The 24723-nt window shown below is 45.9% G+C and overlaps 3 long non-coding RNA genes across 3 annotated transcripts in view; 2 read left to right on the forward strand and 1 right to left on the reverse strand.

The window, feature by feature from the left end:
• The first annotated feature begins 309 nt into the window (after window positions 1–309).
• Window positions 310–24723, forward strand: part of LOC311587927 — an 85673-nt gene continuing 61259 nt past the window's right edge. The window contains exon 1 of the long non-coding RNA XR_014776015.1: window positions 310–706. This is a non-coding gene — a long non-coding RNA (uncharacterized lncRNA). The remainder of the gene's footprint in view (window positions 707–24723) is intronic.
• LOC311587933 lies at window positions 12408–24391 on the forward strand. The gene is made up of 3 exons (XR_014776021.1): window positions 12408–12461; window positions 16126–16175; window positions 24187–24391. It is a non-coding gene; the product is annotated as an uncharacterized lncRNA (long non-coding RNA).
• On the reverse strand, window positions 16057–17039 carry LOC311587935. Its single transcript, XR_014776023.1, has 3 exons — window positions 16980–17039; window positions 16822–16904; window positions 16057–16165 (listed from the first exon to the last, which is right to left on the reverse strand). It is a non-coding gene; the product is annotated as an uncharacterized lncRNA (long non-coding RNA).

Genomic DNA, 24723 nt, shown 5'->3' on the forward strand with positions numbered 1-24723 from the left:
GATAACTTTCCGATTGTTAGAAACTGGGTATAAAACTTTGGACATGGCCATTCTGAATTCCAAGATGTTTGCAAAATAATACTTTCATCAGCTTCTGTATCCACCAAATCTTCTATTTCAGTGTCATTCAGTTACAACTTTACCTTTTGTCTCAGATAATTAACAACTGTTTGTCAAAATACACGTTTTCCTGTATCTCCAAACCCTCCTGATCTTTCTACTGCAGTAGCATTGCCTTTGAGGCAGGGAAACAGTGATAGGTGAGAAATCCTTTCACCTAGGTTAAATTGCATTATCTCTTTTCACATAAGTCATCATTTCAATTTCTCCCTTGAAACCTTCCTCTCTAATTCCTGGATGAACAATGGACTCCTTGGGGAGTCAAACTGCTTCTTCCCAAGACCATTCCTTGTGGAGGAATGCCCTGTGTGGATGCAGCAGCTGTCCATAAAGAGCTGATTGGCCAATCAGCTGGGCAGAAGGACAGGAAGTGGAAGGCAGGACTTCCTGGTAGTCAGAAAGGAACTCTGGGAAGGGAAAAGGGAAAAGCCTTTTCCCTAGGAGACAGTCACTGAAGGGAAGACAGATGTGTTTGTGGATGCTGGGAAGATAGCTGGCCCCATGGCTGAGAAAGAAGATGGTTCTGGTCACGTGGCTGTAGGAACAGCCTGATGAAACAGAAGCAGCCCCAGAAGTCATCAGATTGGCAAGTGTTTGGTGTTTATGAGGGTTTTAAAGGAGCTGGGACTGAAGTAGCTCATAATCTCCCCAGCATAGTACTTACAGCTTAATAAACCATAGTCTTTCTATGTCAACCATTGGTGAACTCTCTGGTTATAGAAAAATGTTGTCTTAATGATTTACTGCATTGTTTAATATAGAGAGAATCATCCATCCTTTTTACAATAATCCCTACTGTCCCAAAGGCAAAGGACCATAAACTACAGTAGTTATTTTATAACATTGAACTGTTGGGGACAATGTAAGCTGTGTATGCATGGCTAAGTTTAGAGCAGCACTGCCTGCAATAGCATGCATTAGATCTGCAATGCTTTGTTGGGAATATTCTGCCAGCTTGTTATTTCCTGCCTAACAAGAGCCAAATGGCTTGTAGTTTTTCTTTCTTTCTTTCTTTCTTTCTTTCTTTCTTTCTTTTCTTTTCTTCTTTCTTTTCCTGTGGGTCCTCAAGCTACACCTCCCATTTGGGTTCCTGGTGGCAAGAGATTGTGTTGGATATCTCTCTTGGACCTATACTCATTGGTCCAATGGCAGCCCTTGCCATGTTGCCTGTGCACCCCTAGAAGCCTAGGCCTTCTTTCTGGTTTATATTTATAAAAAACATTGCCTGTAGAGATGCCTTGCTCAAAATTTCTTTGCAGATGGCTATATTTCCCATAATTAAAGCACAAAGTATTTTGAGATCTGAGACCTTGAGTGGCTTGGTCACAGCCTCTTTGCAAATGATCATATCTTCCACAGTTAAAACACCATGCATTTTGAGATCTAAAATCTGTAGCTATAGCTTGCCCAATTACTGTGGTATTTTACATGCTAGGACCTATATTGGTTGTGTTCCTGATTCACTCTTCCATAGTTGCTTGCCCCCATCTTTATTGGCGTAATAACCATTTTGCCTTTTTTAGTTGCAAATTCAAATGCCAACATCGTCTCATTTAGCACTTGTGCCATATCAAGGTCTGATATGGTCTTGTTCATAGATGAAACTAATTTTTGAAAAAAATAATCAGTAAAGGTGTACCCTGAGACTTTTAATTTTTGATGTGGACTTCTGTCCTGGGTTCTCAACTCTGTCCCAAGCTCTTAGAGCTTCTAAATGACATTGTTCTATGATTGAGTCTTCAAATTGAACCTGTTGTTGCATATTAGCGTACCAACATTTAACTATCTACTGGTTCCTCACTATATTAATCCCTTCACCCTATTGTGAAGTCCCGAATTCTTAGCTTCTTTTCTTTTCTTTCTTTTTTAAAGATTTATTTACTTATTATTACTTATACACTGCCCTGCCTGCACGTATACCTGCAGGTCAGAAGAGGACATCAGATCCCATCATAGATGGTTGTGAGCCACCATGTGGTTGCTGGGAATTGAACTCAGGACCTCTGGAAGAGCAGTCAGTGCCCTTAACCTCTGAGCCATCTCTCCAGCCCCTCTTAGCTTCTTTTCATCATGACAACCATTGCAATTGAGATCCAGCTTCCAGACCAGCTGTTACCAATCCCTTCCAGTTTTGTGGAATACTTTTTTTTTTTGAGTAGCCCATTTATTTAGAGTTTGTTTCATGTGGAGCCAGTGCATCCCATACGATATCATTGCCTCTTTAGAACACCTTGGATCTGTCATTTCTATAGGACGTCATCCTATGTGGTCATAACCTTGTGGCTTATCCCCATCACCTGACATATGCTGTATAACTACTGAGAATGCTGTTGGTGACTTTGTGACCCAGGAGTGCCTGTCCTCATAAGGTGCTGTGGATTAAACCCTGTCCCCTGAAAAGGATTGTCGCATCCGACAACACTCCTGCGTTTCCATTTCTTTGACTTGTCTGCCCCTCTCACACAGTTCCTTTTCCTCTTACTACCTGGGAGATACTCCTTATTTCTGGTTCAGTTACTGAGAATGAACCAAATTTTCTACATTTTCTTGTGTTTAATGTTTTTCACATGTGTCTACCTATACTCTCACTGTCTCTGTCTTCACAGCCAGCTCTGTTACTTTTTCAGAAAGGAGAGAGAGGAATGAACCGTCTTGTTCTTGCATTTCCCCCACTTCTTTCTTTCTTCATTTCTTTTTTTTTTTAATCCCATGTTTCTCCATTTCCATTTGTATTTTTTCTAGTTCCTGGGCCAGTCTTTTAACCTTAAAAAAATAAATAAATAAAATAGCCCAAAATGAGGAAAATGAATACGATTGCTATTAAAAACAATGCATGACATGTCCCATCAACAGCCTGAGCCAACACCCGGCTGGCTTTCTGAGTTAATGTATCCATCTCTCATTCTCCTCTGTTTTGCTCTCCAGTGCTTGAAATCAAACCTCTGATTCTGCCTCGCCCCACATTGGGTGGCACCTGTAAAAACGGTTAGCTATTTTAGGACAGTAATCAGGCCCATTTAACTCCCTGCCAGCCCTGTCCCAGTTTCCAGGCCTGCTCTCAAATGTTTCTCCAAACTGTTCATCCCTCAGACCCTGAGCAGTCTGCTTCAACAAGTCCTTCTTCCAGTTTCCCCAACACTCGCAGTTCCAAACTGTAACGATTGTTCTAGCCTAGCTGCTCAGCTCAGCGTCTCCTGACTCAACTGTGTTCCTAACAATATCTTCTGTGCAAACTGCTCTCTCTGCTTCATATGTAGCTGGATTTATTTTATAGCCTATCTTGTCTCCAGAAATTCAAGAGGCAACCAATACTGAAAGTCATAGGGTAAAACAAGGCCCATATGAAGCAAGGAACAATGGCACGCAGCCAGGCCTTTTGGATGCTTTATATGGGTGTCCATATCTACCTCCCTTCTCCACCCCAATCTGTTCCAACCCCTGAACAGTAGGTAGGCATAAAGGTTAGAGAGAAAAAGAGGTGTGGGCATCATTAGACTACATCCTGTTGATTAGGGGTGTCAAGTTCTTGGGGGCAAGCCTAATTTTCATTGTCACAATACCAGCAGCCAGAAATCCAGGAACCAGCAATGGAGCAATACAACAAGACCACCATAACAAATGCAGCAGGAAGAACCAGCAGCTTAACCCCCCCCCTTGACTAAGCATTTGTTCTTTAACAATATTCACGCCCCTTGCTCTATTTCATAGTCCAATACTCTCTGCTTCCTCCATCCACAACTTTAACCATTGCAGCTCTAGACCAGCCTTGAGCGCAGCTGTTACCAGATCATTCCAGTCTTGGGGAATAACTTATTTTAGGTAGTCCAATTACTTAGTATTCATTTAAAACAGGGGGAGTGCATTGTGTAAGAAATAACAGCCTTTCTAAAACACCTAAGAAGTACAGACCTTGAAAGACCAATTCTCAACTTCATATGGGAGGAAAAAAACCAGAATAGCTAAAACAATCCTGTACAATAAAAGATGTTCTGGATGTACCTCCATCCCTGATCTGAAGCTGTACTATACAGCAACAGTAATAAAAACAGCATGGTGCTGGTATAGAAATAGGCTGGTTGGCCAATGGAATATAATTGAAGTACTAGAAATAAACCTGCACACTTATGGACAGTTGATTTCTGACCAAGAAGCCAAAATCATACAATGGAACGAAGATAGCACCTTCAACAAATGGTGATAGTCTAATTGGATGTTTACATATAGAAAAATTGAAATAGACCAAGGTTAGTCACCCTGCACAAAACAAAAGTCCAAGTGGATTAAAGACCAACATAAAACCAGACATACTAAACTTGTTGGAAGAAAAAGTGGGTAAGAGCCTTGAATTTATTGGTGCAGGAGACAAGATCCTGAATAGAAGACTACTAACTAACTCAGGCTCTAACGTCAACGATTAATAAATGGGACCTCATGAAAGGGAAAAGCTTCTGTAAGACAAAACACACTGTCAACAGAATAGGATGACAGCTTTGGGACTGGGAAAAGATCTTCACCAGCCCTCCACTCAACAAAGGGCTAATATCCAAATTAGATAAAGAACTCAGGAAATTAATCACCTCAAAACCAAATGATCCAATTAAAATACAGGGTACAGAGCTAAACAGAGAATTCTCCACAGAGGAACATTGAGTGGCTGAGAAACACTTAAAATAAATGATCAGTGTCCTTAGCCATCAAGGAAATTCAAATCAAAACGACTCTGAGATGTCATCTTACACTAAGATCAAGAACTCAAGTGATAACACATGGTGGAGAAGTTGTGGAGACAGGGGAACACTCCTCCATTGTTGGTGGGACAGTAAACTTGTACAACCAGTTTGGAAATCAATTCAGTGCTTTCTCAGAAAACTTGGAATAGTGCTACCTCAGAACCCAGCTATACCACTCCTGGGCATATGCTAGAAAGATGCTCCACTATATAACAAGGCCATTTGCTCAGTTATGTTCATAGCAGCTTTAATCATAATAGCCAGGATCTGGAAACAACCTAGATATCCCTCAACCAAAGAATGCATAAAGAAACTGTGGTACATTTACACAATGGAATACTATACAGCCATCAAAAAAAAACAAGAAAATCTTGAAACTTGCAGACAAAGTGATGAAACTAGAAAACACCATCCTGAGTGAGGTGACCCAGACCCAGGAAGACACGCGGGGTATATATTCACTTTGAAGTGGATATTAGCCTAATATAGAGGTCTTCTGAGAAACTCTACCCAGTGGTGCTTTGGGACAGATACTAGGACTTGCAGCCAGACTCTGCTCTGCAGGGAGAGCTGAGAGTTGTATGTAAAGGAGGAGTGTGATGGAAGGACCTGCCGCAGTCAGCAGCTCCACAGAGAGACCACCAAAGCCAGCAGATCTGTACCCAGGGGGGCCTCACAAGCTGATGCACTAACCGAGGTCAATGCATACAGTGAACCTAGACTCCCTATTTAGAGGTGGTTGATGGACAGCTCATTCTCCATGTGTGTGTTGGGGGGAGGGGGTGACTGCCTCTGACGTAACCTTTGGCGCGGTACCAGTGATTTGATCACTGACCCTTGGTGAGGGGGCCTTGCGGGCACACAGAGGAAAAGGGTGATATGCTGGGATCAGACAGAGAGTAAGTCCCTGTGGGTCTAGGTTACTTGACTCTGTTGGTCTTCTTGCAGCGTTCTGGTCCCCTCTGGGTCCTTCTATCCTTCCCTCCCACTCTTCCACAGGACTCCCTGAACTCTGCATAATGTTTGGCTGTGAGTCTCAGCATCTGATCAGATCAGCTGTTGGCGGAGTTAAGGGGCTGTCTGTAAAGCTATCAGGGTGTCGTTAATGGTGTCGCGGGTTGGCTCCCTCCCACGGGTGGGTCTCAGCTTGGGCCAGGCATTGGTTGGCCACTCTCTCAGTTTCAACTCTACCTTTATTTCTGCACATCTTGTAGGCAGGGTAAATTTTGGTTAGAAAGTTTTTATAGGTAGATTGGTGTTCCCCTCCCACTACTATAGGTCCTGCCTGACCAGAAGGTGGCCTCCTCAGTCTCCTGTCCCCTGCTGCTAGGAGGCTCAGCTAGAGACAGCCCCATGTCCTCCCTGTCGCCTACCCAGTTGCAGGACTCGCTTGTCTCAGTGATGCCCCTGCCTTCAGTTTCCCCTTTCTCTCCAGGTCCTCAAACTGACCGCCCCCCGCTCTCCGCACATCTGCACCCCCTCCTCGTATCACTCCCCACCCCCTCTCCTATCCAGCTCCCTCCCTGCTTCCTCTTCCACTGTCTGTTCTATTTCCCCATCGGAGTGAGATTCCAGGAGCACCTCCCTTGGGCCCTCCTTGTTACTTAGCTTCTTTGGGTCCATGATCTGTAGTCTGTTTATCCTGTACTATACTGCTAATGCCCATTTATAAGTGAGTATATACCATGTGTATCTTTCTGGGTCTGGGTTTCCTCACTCAGGATGATCCTTTCTCATTCCATCTATTTGCCTGAAAATTTCATGATTTGCTTGTTTTTATTAGCTGAGTAGTATTTCACTGTATAACTGTACCACATTGCCTATATCCATTCTTTAGTTGAGAACCATCTAGGCTGTTTCCAGTTTCTGCCTATTATGAAGAAAGCTGCTGTGAACATAGTCCAGCAAATGTCCTTTGGGCTTCCCTTTCCCCATATCCTCCACAGCATATGCTGTCAGTTGAGGTGTTGATCTTTGCTGAGTCATTTTGATTTACATTTCCCTGATGACTAATGACATTGTGTGCTTCTCACTCATTCTAGATTCCTCTGTTGAGAATTCTTTGTAAACTCTGTGCCCCAGTTTTAATTGGATTATTTGGTTTGTTGGTGTTTAACTTCTTGAGTTCCTTATATGTTTTGGATATTAGCCCTTTGGCAGATGTAGGGTTGGTGAAGGTCTTTTCCTAATCTGTAAGCTGCCATTTTGTTCTGTTGACAGTGTCTTTTTCCTTACAGAAGCTTTTCAGTGTTTTGAGATTTCGCTTAATAATTCTTGATCTTAGAGCCTGAACTGTTGGCAAGAGAGGTTAGAGGGGGAAAGTGAGTGTAGACCTCATTAGACTACATTCTGTTGATTAGGGGTGTCAAGTTCCTTGGGGGCAAGTCCAATTTCCATTGTCAAAATATCAGCAACCAGCAATGCCGCAATGCTGCAATAGAAAATGCAACAGGAAGAACCAGCAGCATCCCCCCCCGCCCAACCCACCTTGACTAAGCATTTGCTCTTTAACAATATTCACTCCTCTTGCTCTATTTTATTGTTCGATACTCCTGGCTTCCTCTATCCACAACTTTAACCATTGTAGGTTTTGATCAGCCTCTAGCACAGCTGTTACTCAACCTTTCCAGTCTTGGGAAGTAACTTATTTTAGATAGTCCAGTTACTTAATATTTACTTAAAACAGGGGGAGTGCATTGTGTAGGAAATAACAGCCTTTCTAAAACACCTAAGAACTACAGACCTTGAAAGACCAATTTTCAACTTCCTATGGAAAAACAAAAAACCCAGAATAGCTAAAACAACCCTTACAATGAAAGATCCTCTGGAGGAATCTCCATCCCTGATTTCAAGCTGCACTGTAGAGCAACAGTAATAAAAACTGCACGGGGCTGGCAAAGAAATAGGCTCGCTGACCAATGGAGTAGAATCGATGACTCAGAAATAAACACGTACACCTATGGACACTTGATTTTTGACAGAGGAGTCAAGTCTATACAATGGAAAAAGGATAGCACTATTAACAAATGGTGCTGGTCTAACTGGATGTCTACATGTAGAAAAATTGAAATAGATCATGATTAATCACCCTGCACAAAACTAAAGTCCAAGTGGATTAAAGACCTCAATATAAAACCATACACACTAAACCTGATGAGACTTGATATACTGTGATTAGACAGAGGGTGAGGAGACCCTCCCCACCTCCACCATCAGAGGTGTAGGCAAGGGTATTAGGGCAGAAGAGAGAGGGAGGGTGGGAATGGGAACATAAGAAGGAGGGGATAACAATCAGGATGTTATGTGAATAAATTTTTAAAAAAAATTTAAAAGTCTCTCAGATCTATCATTTGTATAAGTTGCATGATCAACACCATTAGCAGGCATATGCTGTCCAATTACTGGGAAAACTGAGCTGGGCGTGGTGGCGCACGCCTTTAATCCCAGCACTAGGGAGGCAGAGGAAGGCAGATCGCTGTGAGTTTCAGACCAGCCTGGTCTACAAAGCGAGTCTAGGACAGCCAAGGCTACACAGAGAGACCCTGAATCGAAAAACCAAAACAACAACAACAAAACCAACCAACCAACCAAATAAACAAACAAAACCAAAAACCAAACCAAACCAAGACAAAAAAACTGATGCGATCTTGTTTTTGGTTGTTTGTTTGGTTTTTTAAAAATAATTCTTACTTTTAAAATATATTATCACACACACACATATATACATATGTGTAATATATATGTGTATATACACATATATACAATAAATGACCTATCGCAAGAAGAAACATGACATAATCAGGAATTATATAAATGTTATATTCTTAGTGTTTTGGCTATTTGTATTTGACGGCCTTGAAGAAAACACCTTTCCTGTCTGGGTGTGTCTAAAATTCTCAATGTAAATCAATACCTATCATATCTTGTCATTATCAACCTGAAATATCTATCTTGACCTAAAAACCTCTTAACCCCTGAAAAACTAAGCTTAACAGTATATAGAGGTCGACATTGCAATAGGCAGCATGAAGTGGGCACTGTAGTTCATCCACAAAAGGGAAAAGGAGAGGATGGGAAGGGTGGAAGGGGGCAGGCTGGAAATGCCTGGGGGGCAACGAGGTAGTTGGGAGTGCATGTTATCAAGACCCATGGCTTATATGTATGAACTTGTCAGAGAATAAACAAATGCTAGTGTATTTAAGAAAGACAATGTAGTGGCACATATTTGGCAGAAGCAGGGAGTTCCTTATGAATTTGTGTCAGCTTGGGCTATAGAGTCAGATATTTATTTTATAATTTCTACAAATATTTAAAACATCATTTGTCTATGTATCTATGACTGTACCTATCACCTATCTCTTTATGTATTTAGCCACATGGAGCTCAGGCTGACCTTTGACTTCATATAGAGTGGGGGGTGTCTTTGAACTCCTAATCCTCCTCCCCTACCTCCTGAATCCTGCGCTTAAGGCTTGTGGCAGCATCCACAGTGTGGTGGTGTGGAGGAGAATGGGCCCCAGAGCCTCATCTATTTGAGTGCTTAGTCCTCAGGGAGTGAGTGGCCCTGGGATGGCCCTGGAGTCTTCAAAAAGCCCATTCTAAGCCCAGAGTCTGTTTTCAAGGATGTAGAACTCAGCTACTTCTTCAGTAACATGACTGTATGCATACAGCCATGCTCCCCACCCTAATGATGGGCTACACTTCTTAAACTATAGGCAAGGACCAATTAAATGTTGTTTTCTTTTTTAGAAGAGTTGCTGTGATCATGAGGTCTCCACAGCAATAGAACATTGAGTAAGACACCCAGTTTCTGTGGTGACGGGAACTGAGTCCATGTGTTTACGCATCCTGGGTAGGTAAGACTCTACGAAATTAAGTACCTTCTAGTCCTGTCTTTATTTTAAACATTTTAAGTGAATCCTCTGCCGTCTCTTTCTCTCTTTCTCTCTCACTTGTACTACAAAAGATTGAACTCAGGACTTCAAGCTTATTAGGCAGTGTCCTACATCTGAGATAAATCCTAGCAACAATTAATTTGTTTAAGTTTGGTGTGGTGGCACAGGCCTTTTTAATGCCAGCACTCAGAGCAGAAGCACGTGGATCTCTGTGAGTTCATATCCAGTCTGGGCTACATAGGGAGTGTTGTGACATTGAAATCTACAGAGTAAAACCATGTCTCAAAAAGAAAAAGAAAGAAGGAGGAGGAGGAGGAGGAGGAGGAGGAGGAGGAGGAGGAGGTAGCCCCTGGGTGTGTCTGTGGGACATTATCCTGTTAGGTAAAGAGAGGGGAGACCCTGGGACTGCATAAGGAGGAAGGAGCTGGGCACAGGCAGTCATCACTCTTGCCTGCTGGCTGCCCCCATGGCTGTAGGCACACTGTGAGCCCAGCCCCTGCTCTGTGACTCCCTGCCATGGCAGACTGGAGCTCTGAGCCAAAACAAACCCTTTTCACTTATTTTTGTCAGATGTTTTAGCAATAGGAAAAGTAAGACACTGTGTGAAAATTCTGTGCTTCTCAAAAACTTAACTAACTTGATCTCTCCCCTAATTTGCGCGCTCTCTCTCCTCCTCCTTCTGCTCCTCCTCCTCCTCCTTCTCTCTCTCTCTCTCTCTCTCTCTCTCTCTCTCTCTCTCTCTCTCTGTCTCTCTCTCTGTCTCTCTCTCTTTCTCTCTCTCTCACACACACGGGAGAAGAGAAAGAGAGAGAGAGAGAGAGGGAGAGAGAGAGAGAGAGAAAGAGAGGAGAAATAGAAATTTACGGAAACACAAAAGAGAGAGCTGCTGACAGGCATTTTGTAAAGTGGCTGACCCCCTGCGTACAGGATTCTTACTTTGGCGAAATAAAAACACGCTTGCTGATTGCATGTGTGAGTGCTGGTCTCCTGGCGGTGACTTTCAGACCGTAACAGCTTCACCTTCAAACCACCACAAACACAATGACTTGGCTATCTGCCTTGTATAGGAACAATGGAAGGAAGTTCTGATGCCCAGAGAACCTCGCATCCCAAAGAGTGGATAGAGGTGCATTAACCTCTGTCCCACAGCACTGCCCAGCGGGTGCTGTCTGACCAGGCTCTTTCCTGGATCTTCACACCATGCTCCTGGCCCTTCAGAGGCCCTTGTCTTCAAAGTTGGCTGCCTCACCAGTCTGGCTCTTTCCTGCCCCGTGGTGGGCTGTGCCCTGGGCTGGGGTCGGTCAGTGTGGACACACAAATGGGCTGTGGTGGACATGCAGTAGAGAACTGAGCATCTCTGCATTGCCCTGTTAGAAGACAGAAGGGTGCTGTGAGCACCTGGGACCCACGCGGGACTTCAGGTCCAAGTCCATTTTACAACACCATTCGAAGATTGTGTTTTTGACTTAGTTCTTTCTGTTGACATCCCTGGAGCTATACTACTGTTTTCTTAGACGAATGAGAGAGAAATCTGGAATGATTTGATACTGTCCCTGAACCACCCACAGTACGCCCCTTGATGCCCCTGTGCTGTGCCTTGCGCCACAGGCTGCATCTGATGTCAGCTCCTTGCTTCCGGGGACCCAGGCAGAACCAGGAGTCCAGCAGGACTCCCCTAGAGCCCGTGCTGCCAATTGGCTCCTGCGCAGTGGAGATTACTCGAGCTGAGGCAAGATGGCTTATGAGGCAGCCATGGTTCACCCTGAGCCCAGCCAGCAGCCAGGCAACCTGGCCCAAGGGAGCTTGAGACACCTAGTAAGATGCTGAGCCTGCGTAGCGTCTAAGTTCAAAAGCATCCCATTTGTCCTTGATCTACTAGGCTTTCTCTACAGCACCCCCTGCTGCCAATTGTTTTTTCTTTTTCTTTCTTTTCTTTTCTTTTCTTTTTTCCTTTTTCTTTTTACTACTTTTGTGCCATGACTTCCTGGAGATTTCTTCTCCAGTAGAGAAAACTTGCAGTAGAGTCCCCTCCTCTACAATGACACAGGGAGACAAAGTAACAAATATATACAGACCCTGGAGAGCTTGAGAAAAGTGGATTAAGGCGGGCACCTATAATGCCATTGCTTGGGGAAGTGGAGGCAGGAAATTCAGAAATTCAAGGTCATCCTCTGTTACAACAAGAGTGCAAGTCAGTGCATGTCCCATGAGGCCCTATCTCAAAGGAAAGAGGAGGTGGAGGGAGATGAGGAGGAGAAGAGGGTTATGTAGATACAAAAAGCCATTGTATTAAAGCCAAGGGGACCACAGAACTGAGTGTGTCCTTCATCTTCAAAACCTCCTGACCATCGGCCCATTTCAGTGGTCAAGAAGCCAATTGTGGTATGTTTGAGCTGTGCTGTTACAAGTGAGTTATAACTGTTGTAGCTGAGACTAAAGAACTGGTCACAACAGCATTCGCAGCGTGCCAAGCGCTTTGGTCATCCTCTTCACAAAGATGGTACCATTGAAAGAGCAGAGTCCAGGGAGACTTCAGCCATTCCCATGGTTACCCAGCCCCTACAAATCCAATAACTCCAAAATATGTCTCCTCCATACCTACAGGAACGAGGCACAGGAACAGAGCACAGTGTTGAAGGTGGATGTCCGTGACATCAGGATTTACTACTTTTGCTGACACCCACCCTCCATTTTTCCCAGACCTGCTCTCTGAAAGGTAGAGTACCTATTCTCCCTTCCCTGGTCAAGAATGATGGGCCCCCACTTAGCTAACAACTCTTGCCTGTGGTCACAGTCCAAGCATTGGGCTCATAGTTCCAACCAGGGTAACTGGATTTTCCTGCTAGAGCTGTGAACTGAAACTGGGTCAGAGATGCCTCTCCAGTTCCCCAGGGTGACTAACTCATAAGCTGGGGCCTTCCTGGGGCCAGTCTGCCTTAGAAAGGTCACTCAAAAAGTCTTGTCCTCTGTGGTGATGCACCTGTAAGCAAGTTCCAAGCCATGCAGACTTCCATGGTGACGGCTGTGTCAGAAAACTAAAGCAAAACTAGAAGCCATAACGTGTGTGTGTGTGTGTGTGTGTGTGTGTGTGTGTGTGTGTGTGTGTGTATGTAAGAGGGGGGTGGACAGAGGGAGGGATGGAGGCAGAGAGAGACAGAATGTTTAATGCATAACTTCAGGTTCTATATCTAGCCATTCCTGAGGTTGACCCCATCTACTTTTTTCTTATGCAACTGAATATCAACCGGTATATCCCCTTCCTTTTAAAATTTTTAATTTTGAGTCAATAATGACCTGTTATTTTGATGTTGGTGGCCGTAGTGTATTTGTCTGTTTCTCTTCTTTTGGTTTTATTGCAGTGACATTATTTATTTCCTACATTTTCTTGGGTGTAGTTGTAGTTTTTCTTCTAGTATCTTTTGCAAGGTTGGGTTTGTGTATAGATATTGCTTAAATTTGATTTTATCATGGACTATTTTTTTCTTTGCCTATGGTGATTGGAAGTTTTGCTGGGTACAGTAGTCTGAGTTGACATCTCTAGTCTCTTAGGGTCTGCAAGATGTCTGCCCATGCCCTTATGGAATTTAAAGTTGAGAAGTCAGGGCTAATTCTGATAGCTTTGCCTTTTAACCCTTACATGGAATTTCCCCTGCATCTTTTACTACTTTTTTCTTTGCTCTGTACATTTAGTGTTTGATTATGTGGTAGGAGGATTTTGTTTTCTGGTCTAATCTATTTGGTCTTCTGTGTTTATAGGGATCTCTTTGTTTAGGTTGGGAAATTTTTCTTCTATGATTTTGTTGAAAATATTTTCTGGGCCTTAGAGCTGGGAATCTTCTATTGCTATTTTTCTTATGTTTGATCTTTTCATAGTTTCTTGATTTCCTGGATGTTTTGTGGCAGGGATATTTTAGATTTAACATTTTCTTTGACAGATGTACCAACTTCTTTGACTGTACTGTCTACACCCTTTCCTCTAGTTCTTGTATTCTGTTGGCCATGCTTACCTCTGTAGTTTCTATTATCGCCCCTAAGTTTTCTATCTGCAGAATGTCCTGTTTATGTTCTTATTATTGTTTCCACTTCCATTTTCAGGTATTGAACCATTTTATTCATTTACTTCACTTGTTTGTATTTTCCTGTATTTGAACAATTCGCTCATATTCTCCCTATTAATGGTTTCTATCTGTTTGGTTGTATATTCCTGTGTTACAGGGATTTATCCATTTTCTCTTTCAATGCCTCTATCATCTACACAAGCATATATTTAAGTCAATTTTTGTTCATTGCTGTTGTTAGGGTATCCTAGGCTGCTTGCAGTGGGATAGCTGAATTCTGGAGGTGCCATATTGTCCTTTCTTTCATGGTCTGTGTTCTTATGCTAGGAATGTCTGGTTGTTCCTGGGACAGCCCTCCTGGGGATGATGAGGGAGGCTGTGGACAGGCTGCTGGATATTACGGAATAGCCTGCATTCTCCTCAGGTGGCTGTATCCCTAATAGATGCACAGTCAGGGGATTGGAATGCCAATGTCTAGTCTGTGTGCTTTTGAGGCCCAGCAGGTCTCTTCAGGGACCCAGCAGCCATCTTCTCACTGGTGAAACAACCAGCACCAGCAGCCCTGCCTCTCTCTCCCTTGCTCCATGGTCTCTGAGCTGAAGCTGTCCTTATGGGATAAGATCTTGTATGCTTCTGAGGTCTGGATGGTCTCTTCAGGGGAGGCTGACAGAGCCATCCATCTGAGTCTGCAACCATTTCCTTAGATAGGGTGGCCAGAGGTTGGGACCCAGCATCCGTGAACCCGGGAGCTTTCCCCTGGGCTACAGGAATAGCCAAGTGGCCAGAGGCTAGCACTGCTAGTTCTTAATCACTTTGCAGTCACTTTGGGCCTGCTTCTCAGAAGCCAAGTGCACTGGGTACGGCCACCTTGGATCTCCCCGGTGGTGAGTTTGTAATCCCAGGCCACCTGTCCTCTGGTAGTGCAGTTGTCTCAAGATTAACCTTTTCTCTCAAAATGGGCTGCTTTCTTTAACCCTGTCACCATGCATGGCCTCCCCCCTCCTATTGGCCACCCTCCTTGCTCCCCCATCTGACCCAGGAGATTGAAACCACAAATGTGTGGTGCTATGTGGATCTGAGATCTGCCTTCTACACAGGTTTAAATATTTCATTCTGCTGGAAGCTCCTGCTTTCTTGCCGAGTCCTCGAGTCTGAGCTTTGTATTTCTCCCTTTTTGGATGCTTTTGGCTTTATCCAAGTGATTCCATTTCTAACCCCAACCTCTCCAGTTGCATAACAAAATTCTACAAGCCTTTCAGAAAGGAGAGAATAGAGTCTCCTTTTGGCTTAACCTTTTCATTCATTTTTGGTTCTCAGATGCCCTTCCTATCCACTTAAATTTTTACAACCTGCTCAACCATTACCCCAAAATTTTTGAAACAGAATATAGGAAAAATAAGAGGAGAAAATAGAAAATCCTCTCTGGGAGCAAAGTAAGAAGGAACCCAGTATCAGGAGCCACAATAAATGGTTTTGCTGATGTCTTGAAGCAGAATATTCATTGCTTCTTCCCTTCTGGCAATATAAACCAAGCTTTCCATTTTGCCTAGCTGCACTATGTAACTGGGCATCTGAGCTACTTTACTGGATTCTTGTATCCACTTTTTTTCTCCACCACAATTCCTTCCAACCTCACAAACACTAGCCAGTCAAGAAAGGTTAGAGATGGGGGCGGGGCATAGAGCTCTGTGGAATCCTTCCTGCTGATTAGGGGCACCGAGTTCCTTGGGGAAAGTCCAATCTTCATCATTACAATATCTCCAATCAGCAATGTAGCTGTCTAGCAATCCATCCAGCAGCAACAGCAGGGACCAGCAGCTGCAGGGGAAGCAGCAGCCACCAGTGGCCCTCTTAGGGCTCCCCCGTTTTTCTCTCTCACATACACAGAACTCTAAAGGCAATCTATCTATAGTTGCCAACAATTATGCCCCTCCTACAGCATGAGATTGTAGCTAGTGGTTGTGGAGACTCTGAGGCAGCCCCATTTCTCATAGAAGGGATTAAAACAAAAACATATTCATATAACTGGATCTTTACAGAACCCAAAATTCTCACTAAAATAGCACACCTATGATCCCAGTCACTGAGGAAACTGAAGCAGACTGCCTCAGCTTTCAGGCCGGCACAGGCTACACAGTAGCAGACCAGCTAATCAGAGATACACATAAAAGACCCTGTCTGTAAACTGCAAAAGGCCAATTTACCAATGTTATTTTATTTCCAACATAAAAGACATATTGTAAAGATTTGGGCATTGGGGGCACGGGGTTATTGGTTACTGTCAGGAGAACTCATCCGTATTTCCCATTCTCTTTTGTCCAGGACCATCTGCCTCGGCTTCTGACAGGTGATGGGTCTCATGCTGCAGAGAGGTAAGACATCCAGGTGACTCAGTGCTAACAATCTGGGATCACCTTGTCAGACCACAAACTAAATCTAGTGAGCATTAATAAGGTTGCCATAAGCTTGGGCCAGCGGGCTCTGTCAACAACCCAGCATCCTTAGCAGAGCACCCTAGTGTCCTTGGCAACAACCCCATGTCACATTCTCCTACATCTTGACCACCATGATGCAGAAAGGAGGTCAGGCCTTCCAAAGGGCTCCCTGGAGCTTGAACTGACTTATGCATACTTATCACTATTTTTGCTTAGTGTGTATACAGACACATGTACTTATGTGTTTACTTGTGTGCTTGTGCATGTGTGATTTAATATACATGCACATGTGTGTTCAAACTTACGCATGTTTGGTACATGTGTTCAGTCTCAAATGTCACTTCCCAGGCTCTCTACACCTTCTGTTTTGGGCAGAGACAGTCTCAAGACCATGGAGGTTGAGACACACCTATCTGACTAGGTGGTGGGGACATGTGCCTTCAATCAGGAGGCAGAAGATTGGCATCTTGGTGAGTTCTAGGACAGCCTGGTCTATACAGTGAGTTCTAGGATAGTCAGGGCTAACTAGAGAAACTCTGTCTGAAAAAAACCAACAAAAACGTAAAAAAGGAGATGCACCTACCTTCATCTCCAAGTGCGGCGGTGACAGGCTTCATTCAGGCAGCGTGCCAGCTCTTCTCCTTGCAATCTGGAGAATTAACTCACCTATCACATGGGATGGCGGCACTGTTCAGACTGGCCGAGTCATCCTCCCAGCCCGCCTGTGTTTCTAAATCTTACCCAGGGTGTGGAGTTCACACTATGACTTGCTGCCCAGCCATCTCTCGTTATGGAGAGCAGGGGCAGGGACAGCAGAGGGTATCAATGCATCTTCTTCCAGGGACATGCCGTTGGCAGCCTAAGTATGAAAGGAACTATCTTCCTTCATATTGGTCTGGATGAGAAACAGGAAGGAAGGAAGGACAACAAATCCTATTAGATGGGGAAACAGAACAAGCTCCTCCCCAGCCCCTCTTGTTGTCATGAGTTGAAGGAGGGACTCCAGCAAAGCAGGTGCACTGACACAGTGCTGCTCTAGAAAGGCCCCAGGGGGAGATACCACCTCAGGGTTTGTGAGAGGGTCCTGGGCCAGCAGCTTTCCTGCCTTCCTTATTGGGCCAGGTGGGGGTCTCCATGCTCTGCAAAACTTCTTCCCCCATCCCTCCCACAAGATCATTAGGGGGCAGTGTCTGCACAGCTCCCCACTGCCTCCCACAAGGCCAGCAGGGAACACTGTCTGCACAGCTCCCCCCTGCCTCCTACAATGCCAGCAGGGAGCACTGTCCGCACAGCTCCCCACTGTCTCCCACAGGGCCAGCAGGGGGCAGTGTCTGCACAGCTCCCCACTGCCTCCCACAGGCCCAGCAGGGAGCACTGTCTGCACAGCTCCCCACTGTCTCCCACAGGGCCAGCAGGGAGCACTGTCTGCACAGCTCCCCACTGTCTCCCACAGGACCAGCAGGGGGCACTGTTTGCACAGCTCCCACTGCCTCCCACAGGACCAGCAGGGGGCACTGTCTGCACAGCTCCCACTGCCTCCCCCAGGACCAGCAGGGGGTACCTACTGAGCATCTCACCTCTGAGCAGTGGGGAACAACTCAATGTTCAGGCCAATTCCAGATGTGAGCCCAGGAAAGCATTATTGTAAATCTGGTCGCCCAGTTTTCTTCTCTCCGTCCTGTAAGACTTTGGTCCAAGAAGAACATCTGGTTGTCATAGCCACTATGTCACTCATTTCTAAGATTTGGGTGGTGCTGGTGCTTGTTTTTCAATAGAGTGCTATGCATCCTAGACTGACCTCAAACTCTGTGCTGGAAGATGACCTTGACTGCCTGATCCTCTTGTCTCTGCCCCTAATTCCAGGATTCTGGGCATGCATCACCTCAGTTTGTGTTATGCTGGGCCAGAAAGAACCAGGGCCTCTGGCATGCTAGGCACACCACACCGAGCTATAGCACTAGGCCGGTTGCTCACTTGTTGTTTGAGAGTAGGGGTCTCACACTGCCATCAAAGCTAGACTACAGCTCCCTATATAGCCCAGGCTGGCCTTGAAATTATGGCAAGTCTCCTGTCTAAGCCTCCAGAGTTCTAGGGTTCCAGGCATACAGCTTCACCCTAGCTCTAGCATCTAGTCCTAAGAAATATCCACAACCTCCCTAGAACTGGCTAAATGTGAGGGGATGTGATCGCCCAAGGGCTGAGGGCACTAGACCTTCAAACAGCAGAGGGGATGCTCAGTCTTCCTTGGTTAGTCAGGGCTTCTTAGTGGCTTCTGCCTTCTTTTCTCTCCGATGCTGCTACATAGAGGAATCCAATGAGATTGACTTAAGGGCTGCTAGTCAGAACACACAAAGGACATAGTCCTGAAAACTGGGCACACCGACCTGAGATTTCTTGATAGGACATGGCACTGGGACAGCCTCTTTCCCTTCTTCCCATCAAACTCACAGCTCACAATATTTGGAAGAGGGAAGTCTGGCTAGACCTCATATTTGTAGTGCTTCGTAATACTCCAAGTAGGAAAAAATAGGTAATCTAGAAAGGAAGAAAGAGGCCGGGCGGTGGTGGCACATGCCTTTAATCCTGCTACTTGGGAGGCAGAGACCGGCAGATCTCTCTGAGTTCGAGGCCAGCCTGGTCTACAAAGAGAGTTCAGGACAGTCAAGGCTACACAGAGAACCCCTGTCTTGAAGAAACGACAACAACAACAACAATAACAACAAAATGAAGAAGAAGAAGAAGGAAGGAAGGAAGAAAATAAAAAATAATGAAATCCTAAGGCCAGTGCAGCAGAGCTGTAATCCATAGAAGGAATATAGAAGCAGGAGGATCAAGAATTCGTGGTCTTCCTCAGCTCCATAGGAAGCCCCAGGCTAGCCTGAGCTACAGGAGTAGTCAGAGTACTAGCTGGGACAGCTCTTGTCCAGTGTGCAGGAAGGCCTGGTTTTGTTCCCCAGGACCAAGAAACAAGGCTTGGTGGGTAAATCCTGTAACCCCTACATTTGATAGCTGAAGACAGAAGAGTTAAAAATTCAAGGTCATCCACAACTACATAGATGATTAAAAAAAAAACAATCACAAAGGCTAGGAACACAGTTATATCTCTGAGGATCAGTTGGCTGAAGGCAGGAGGATCAGCAGCCCTTGGCAGCCTGGATTGTACACAGAATACTGGAGTAAAATCAACTGAAGGGGAAGAAAAGGCTATCTCACTGGAAGGAAGTGACAGGTCACCTTGGGAACCATGTTATGTGATTTGACTAAAAAGGAAAAAAGGGAAATGAGTATAAAGTATAGACATTAGTGAGAAGGAAAGGGTAAGGACAGGTTAGAAAACTTTAAAAGGAATATGTGTATTTGTGCATGGTCCAGGCTTGACCACAGAGGTGAGGTGTGTGTGTGTGTGTGTATGGGTGTGTGTGTGTGTGTGTATCCTCACACTGAGCACACACCTAGGCCAGGAATATTCATCAAATGCTTTCTCACCATATATTTTGAGACAGTGTATCTTAGTCACCTCAGGCCGCAAGCTTCCACATCTACCTCTCTTCACTAGCAGGCCTAAGAAGACAAGGATGCTGGCATGTCAGCTTTTCACAAGGTCCTTTCCTTGCACTCTTCCACTCTACCTACATCTCCCTCACCCCGGGGTCCAGATCTGATGCTTCCAAATATTTATAATTTGCATATTTTTCTATATTCCACTCAGCCTGGACTTATTCTTGCCTACACTGGCCTTGAGCTTTTCATGCTTGACAGGACAGAGTGGTTGAAATCTGGAATTTTTGCCATTGGAAATTAGAGAGAGGCAGATGAGGATCCTGCTCAAGAGCATCTTTGGCTACAAGGTGGAGTGCCTGAGATATGAGACCCTGACTGAAAGCCAAATGCTGACAGTGTTCCAGTGTTCCTAAGGGGAAACTGAGGGAGCAGGGTCCTCAGGAAGGAAAAGCCAGCCTGGTCTACATTGATGTCATTTCAGCCCAAGTTATTGATTGAGACTGTGTGAAACTTAAAACCAGTAAAGAAAACAATTCCCAGTAATACTGTTCTTCCTAAGGAAGGAGAAAGAACCAATGTCAGAAAGGAAAAGGGAAATGTGCACGTGACACCTTAGCAGCACTGTCAAGGAATAGAAGCCCACTTGGATCTCTTGTAGGTGGAATGTGTTCTTGTCGCTGGCATCTGTGAGTCTGTTATTCAGAGTGAGTTATTCAATGCATTATGTTTTAATTTTGTGTGTCTATTTCTACCACTTGTGATTTGTATTTTCTGTTTGCATTGTGGGTTCGTCACTTAAGGTCATCTTCAGTGTTAGGGTATTCCCTTTGGGTCCTGTTTAAGAAAGTGGAGCTTGCTGGCCAATGGTGGTGCAAGCCTTTAATGCTAGCACTCAGGAGGCAGAGGCAGGCTGGTCTCTGAGTTTAATGCCAGTCTGATCTACAGAGGGAGTTCCAGGACAGCCAGCCCTACACAGAGAAACACTGCCTCAAAAACCCAAAAACAAAAAAAGAAAAAGAAAGAAAACGATAAAGAAGGAAGGAAAGAAGGAAGGAAAGAAGGGCTAAAGAGATGGCTCAGAGGCTAGGAGGACCGAGTGCTCTTCCTGAGGTGCTGAGTTCAATTCTCAGCAACCACATAGTGGTTACCACCATCTATAATGTGATGATGCCCTCCTCTGGCCTGCATGTGTACATGCAGGTAGGCCAGTGTAGACATAATAAATACATCTAAAAAAAAGAAAAGAAAAGAAAAGAAAATGCAAAAAAGAAAGAAATGCTAGAGCAGCTGAGATATGCCAGGAAGTTGCTTATGTACACGAAGAGACAGAAACAGAGACAGACTGACCAGGACGCTCCATATTCTGTGCACGGAGGGCAGGGAGCAGTCCAGTTGTTTTAGGGGATCGAGATGCCTGGCCAGCTCTCCTTCCAGGCTGAAGGAGTCTCCTAGATGTTCCCCTGGATTTTGGGTGAGAAGCTCATCCTGGTCCAGTGGCTGAGGCCAGCAAAGAATCCTGTGGAATGGACTTCCCATAGGTGTGCATGGTGGGTTGGGAAGCATGAGACCCTGAGGTGCAATCCCCACCCCAGAGTGTAGTAAGATACCCCTCTCTTCTCTGATTAGGCTAGTGAAATATCCATCCTGTGAGCTTTGCATCACTCAGAGGACAGAGCAGATTAGAAACATGGTTGGGTTTTCACAGTAGGAACACTATCTGGACATGTTGAATCTAGAAAACCCCATAGGACAACTATGCCAGGACCCTTGTTGCCCTGGGACACTTTGACAGATGCACCATCCATGTCAGTTACACAGACTTCTTTGTCACTCCCACAGTGACCAATTCCAGCACTGGCTAGGGAGAACGGCACAGAAGATAAAATCTGGCCAATGTGACAGTGGGATGGACAGGGAAGGCTTTCCAGAGCTCTCTCAAAGGCTGTGCAGTGTTGCTTACCTGTGCATCATATGCAAAGTCTCAAGAAATTCAAGCAACTTTGTGCATTTGTCCAGCTGATTGCAGGCTCCAGGTGGAGCCCTGAAGCTGGTGTGAGGCAGGGCTCACAGCAGGGTCCTGCTCCGTCACAAGGGTCTCTAGTTCAACCCTGGTGACAACCTCTCCCACAGCTTCATGCTGTGGCACGTGTTGGTGAGTGTGGGATGGAGTTTCCAGTGTGACTGGTGGTCCTGAAGGAGCAAGCACAGAGAGGCAGGATGTGAGGAACTAGAGGACAGACTTGATGGCAAGAGAGGGCACAAGTGCCCTTGATGTCACTCCACAGCTGTGAATTTCCCAAGCTTCCTTCTGAGTCGGGTCCGAGGACTCAATGAAACCTGCAATGGTTTAGGGGTGTGTGGGAGTCTCTGGCTAAAGGACAGCGTGAGGCTGCCCTCTAAAGGAGTCCCATAGGGGCCCTGGTAGGCCTCATCCTCAACCTGGAAACCCATCTTGGGCAGGTGGGACAGGCTGACTAGGAACTACTTGCATGGGGAGAGAAGTCTCACCTGGTGGAAAAGATCATGTTTCCTGCCAAGAAACAGGGAGCAAAGGACAAGTCACTACCCTAGGGAAATCCCTGACTTTTACAAAGAGTCAGGGACAAGGCAAGGGGTAATGTTGCACATACAGCTTTAGGGTACCTCTGCACCCCATCCTCCTCTCTGGGCAAGACCCAGTGGCAAGCCAACTCCTGCTGCTGGGGATTTTACCTGCACAGATCTGCGCTGGGGTGGACAGCTCTCCCTGTGCATCCGGGATCCCTGAGCACACTGGCTCCTGCACATCTGGCCTGGCTTCCCCGCAGGGCGTTCCGAATCTCAGCCAGGCCGATCCCCAACCCATGGCTCACAAGCCATGGAGCTGGGGCTTGTCCTCTTCAGGACTTCAAAGCAGAAAGACATGGGTAGGAGACTCTTAGTGACTTAGAAACACACAGGACTTACTGCACTGGCCCTGCAGCACCCCACCGCCTCTCCAAGGAACCTTTGCTTCCTGTGGCCATGTCCCCGCCTCCTCCTCTCCCTGCTTTGGTCAGCATCTGTGCTGTCCACTTTCTGCTCAACAAGCCTGAGGTCACACTTGATGGGTTTCTATGGGATTGGTCTTTCTGAATAACCAATGATTTAGTGACAAGTGGGCACAGTCTTCATGTGTCCCAGAGGCCAGGTAGGAAAAGGTATGGAGAACATGAAATGAATGAAGGCACCCACCTGGTTCTGTGGGTGACTCCACGATCTTTTTCCTCTGGAGTCCTATTCTTAGAAGAGGCACGCCTTCTCTCCGTAGGGGGCAAACAGCAGCACAGCCGCCTGAGGCCATTCACGATTGTCTTCTTCACCCTTTTCCAGCGGCGACGCCGGGGCCTGGAGGAAGCTGCCTCGCTATCCTGAGGCTGGCCATGAGTGATGACCTCTTCCTCCGTTATGGTCTCTTCATGGGTGATGATCTCATCTTGGATGGTGTTCCTTCCCTGGAGGATGTCCTTTTCCAGGCAGACTATCCTTTCCTCAATGAAGGCCTCTACCTGCTTGAATGCCTCTTTCGTGGTCATAACACCTTTGGGAGTGATGGCCTGTTCCTCCATGGGGGCCTCTTCACAGGTGGTATATAATTCCTGTTCCTTCTTGGGGGCCTCTTCACAGGTGGTATATAATTCCTGCTCCTCCTTGGGGGCCTCCTCACAGGTGGTATATGATTCCTGCTCCTGCTTGGGGGCCTCTTCACAGGTGGTATATAATTCCTGTTCCTGTTTCGGGGCCTCCTCACAGGGGGTGTACGATTCCTGCTCCTGCTTCGGGGCCTCTTCACAGGTAAAGTATGATTCCCACTTGATATTATCTTCCTGTGTGAGGGTTTTTGACTCCATGCAGGTCATGTTCAGCCATTTGACCCCAGAGGAGGCAGGTGAGACTTTTGTACTGGCATCTTCTATCATGTCGCAGAGTTTCTCGCGGATACTGCAGGAGGGCATACAGTTCTCTGTGTGAGCTATAGACTCATTCTGGTCTGGTCTACCAGAGTTGGTTTTTAGACATAGCGAGGCCTGGGAACTTGCGTTCAGGCTTCCACATAAGCCAATCATGGAGTGTGACAAATTCTCCTTTATTTGGGAATTAGTCACAGAGCAGCCCAGGTGGGATACATGGCGATGGTGGGTCCTCTTTGGCTGGGAGCACAGGGTGGCAGGTATGGTATGGCTTCTGCCACCCTGCCTGGAATAATTCTCCTCCTTTTTCTCCTGGGCCTTAGATGGGCCAGGCTCAGGCTCAGTAGCTCTCCTTAGGAAACCTGGGATGGTGTGAAGATCTCCCCCTTGATAGACAGTGCCTGGCTTCCTGGGTTTCATGGGGTTGGTCTGATGGTGGCAACAGTGTTCCCCAGGTGACTGGGGTTGCAGTATCGGGCAAGTTGCAATCACCTCAATGTGTTCTTGGTCTCCTCTAGACTGGATGCCTTCTTCAGGCTCATACAACGTATCTCTCAAAGGCCCGCCAGTCCTCGGGCTTGTGGTGCCCAGGAGACTGTGAGCCTCTCCGCCCCTGAGCATGAAGCACCCCATGATTTGGTCGATGGTGGGCCTCCTGGCGGGATCGACCACGAGCAGGTGGACAATGACATTGTAAATATTTCTTGAAACATGCCGAGGAACGGTGAACATGGCAGAGCTGACCTGCACCCTCAAGATTTCGAAAGAGCTATCTTCAAAGGGAAAGCACCCGGCCACCATGAGGAAGAGCAGAACCCCTAAGCTCCAGATGTCTGGGGGGAATGGGTCATATTCCTCCACTCCAAAGAGTTCCGGAGCGCAGTAGACCGGAGTGCCGCAGAACCCCAGAAGCTTCTGTCCAGGACTGATGTGACGGGCCAGGCCGAAATCGCTCAGCTTGGCATTCCCCCTGCTGTCGATGAGAACGTTCTTGGCTGTTATGTCTCTATGGCAAATGTAATTGTCTTGGCAGTGCTGAACCGCCTGCAGTATCT

Source organism: Acomys minous, assembly GCF_964271855.1.
Source record: "Acomys minous genome assembly, chromosome: 17".
Taxonomy (NCBI): domain Eukaryota; kingdom Metazoa; phylum Chordata; class Mammalia; order Rodentia; family Muridae; genus Acomys; species Acomys minous.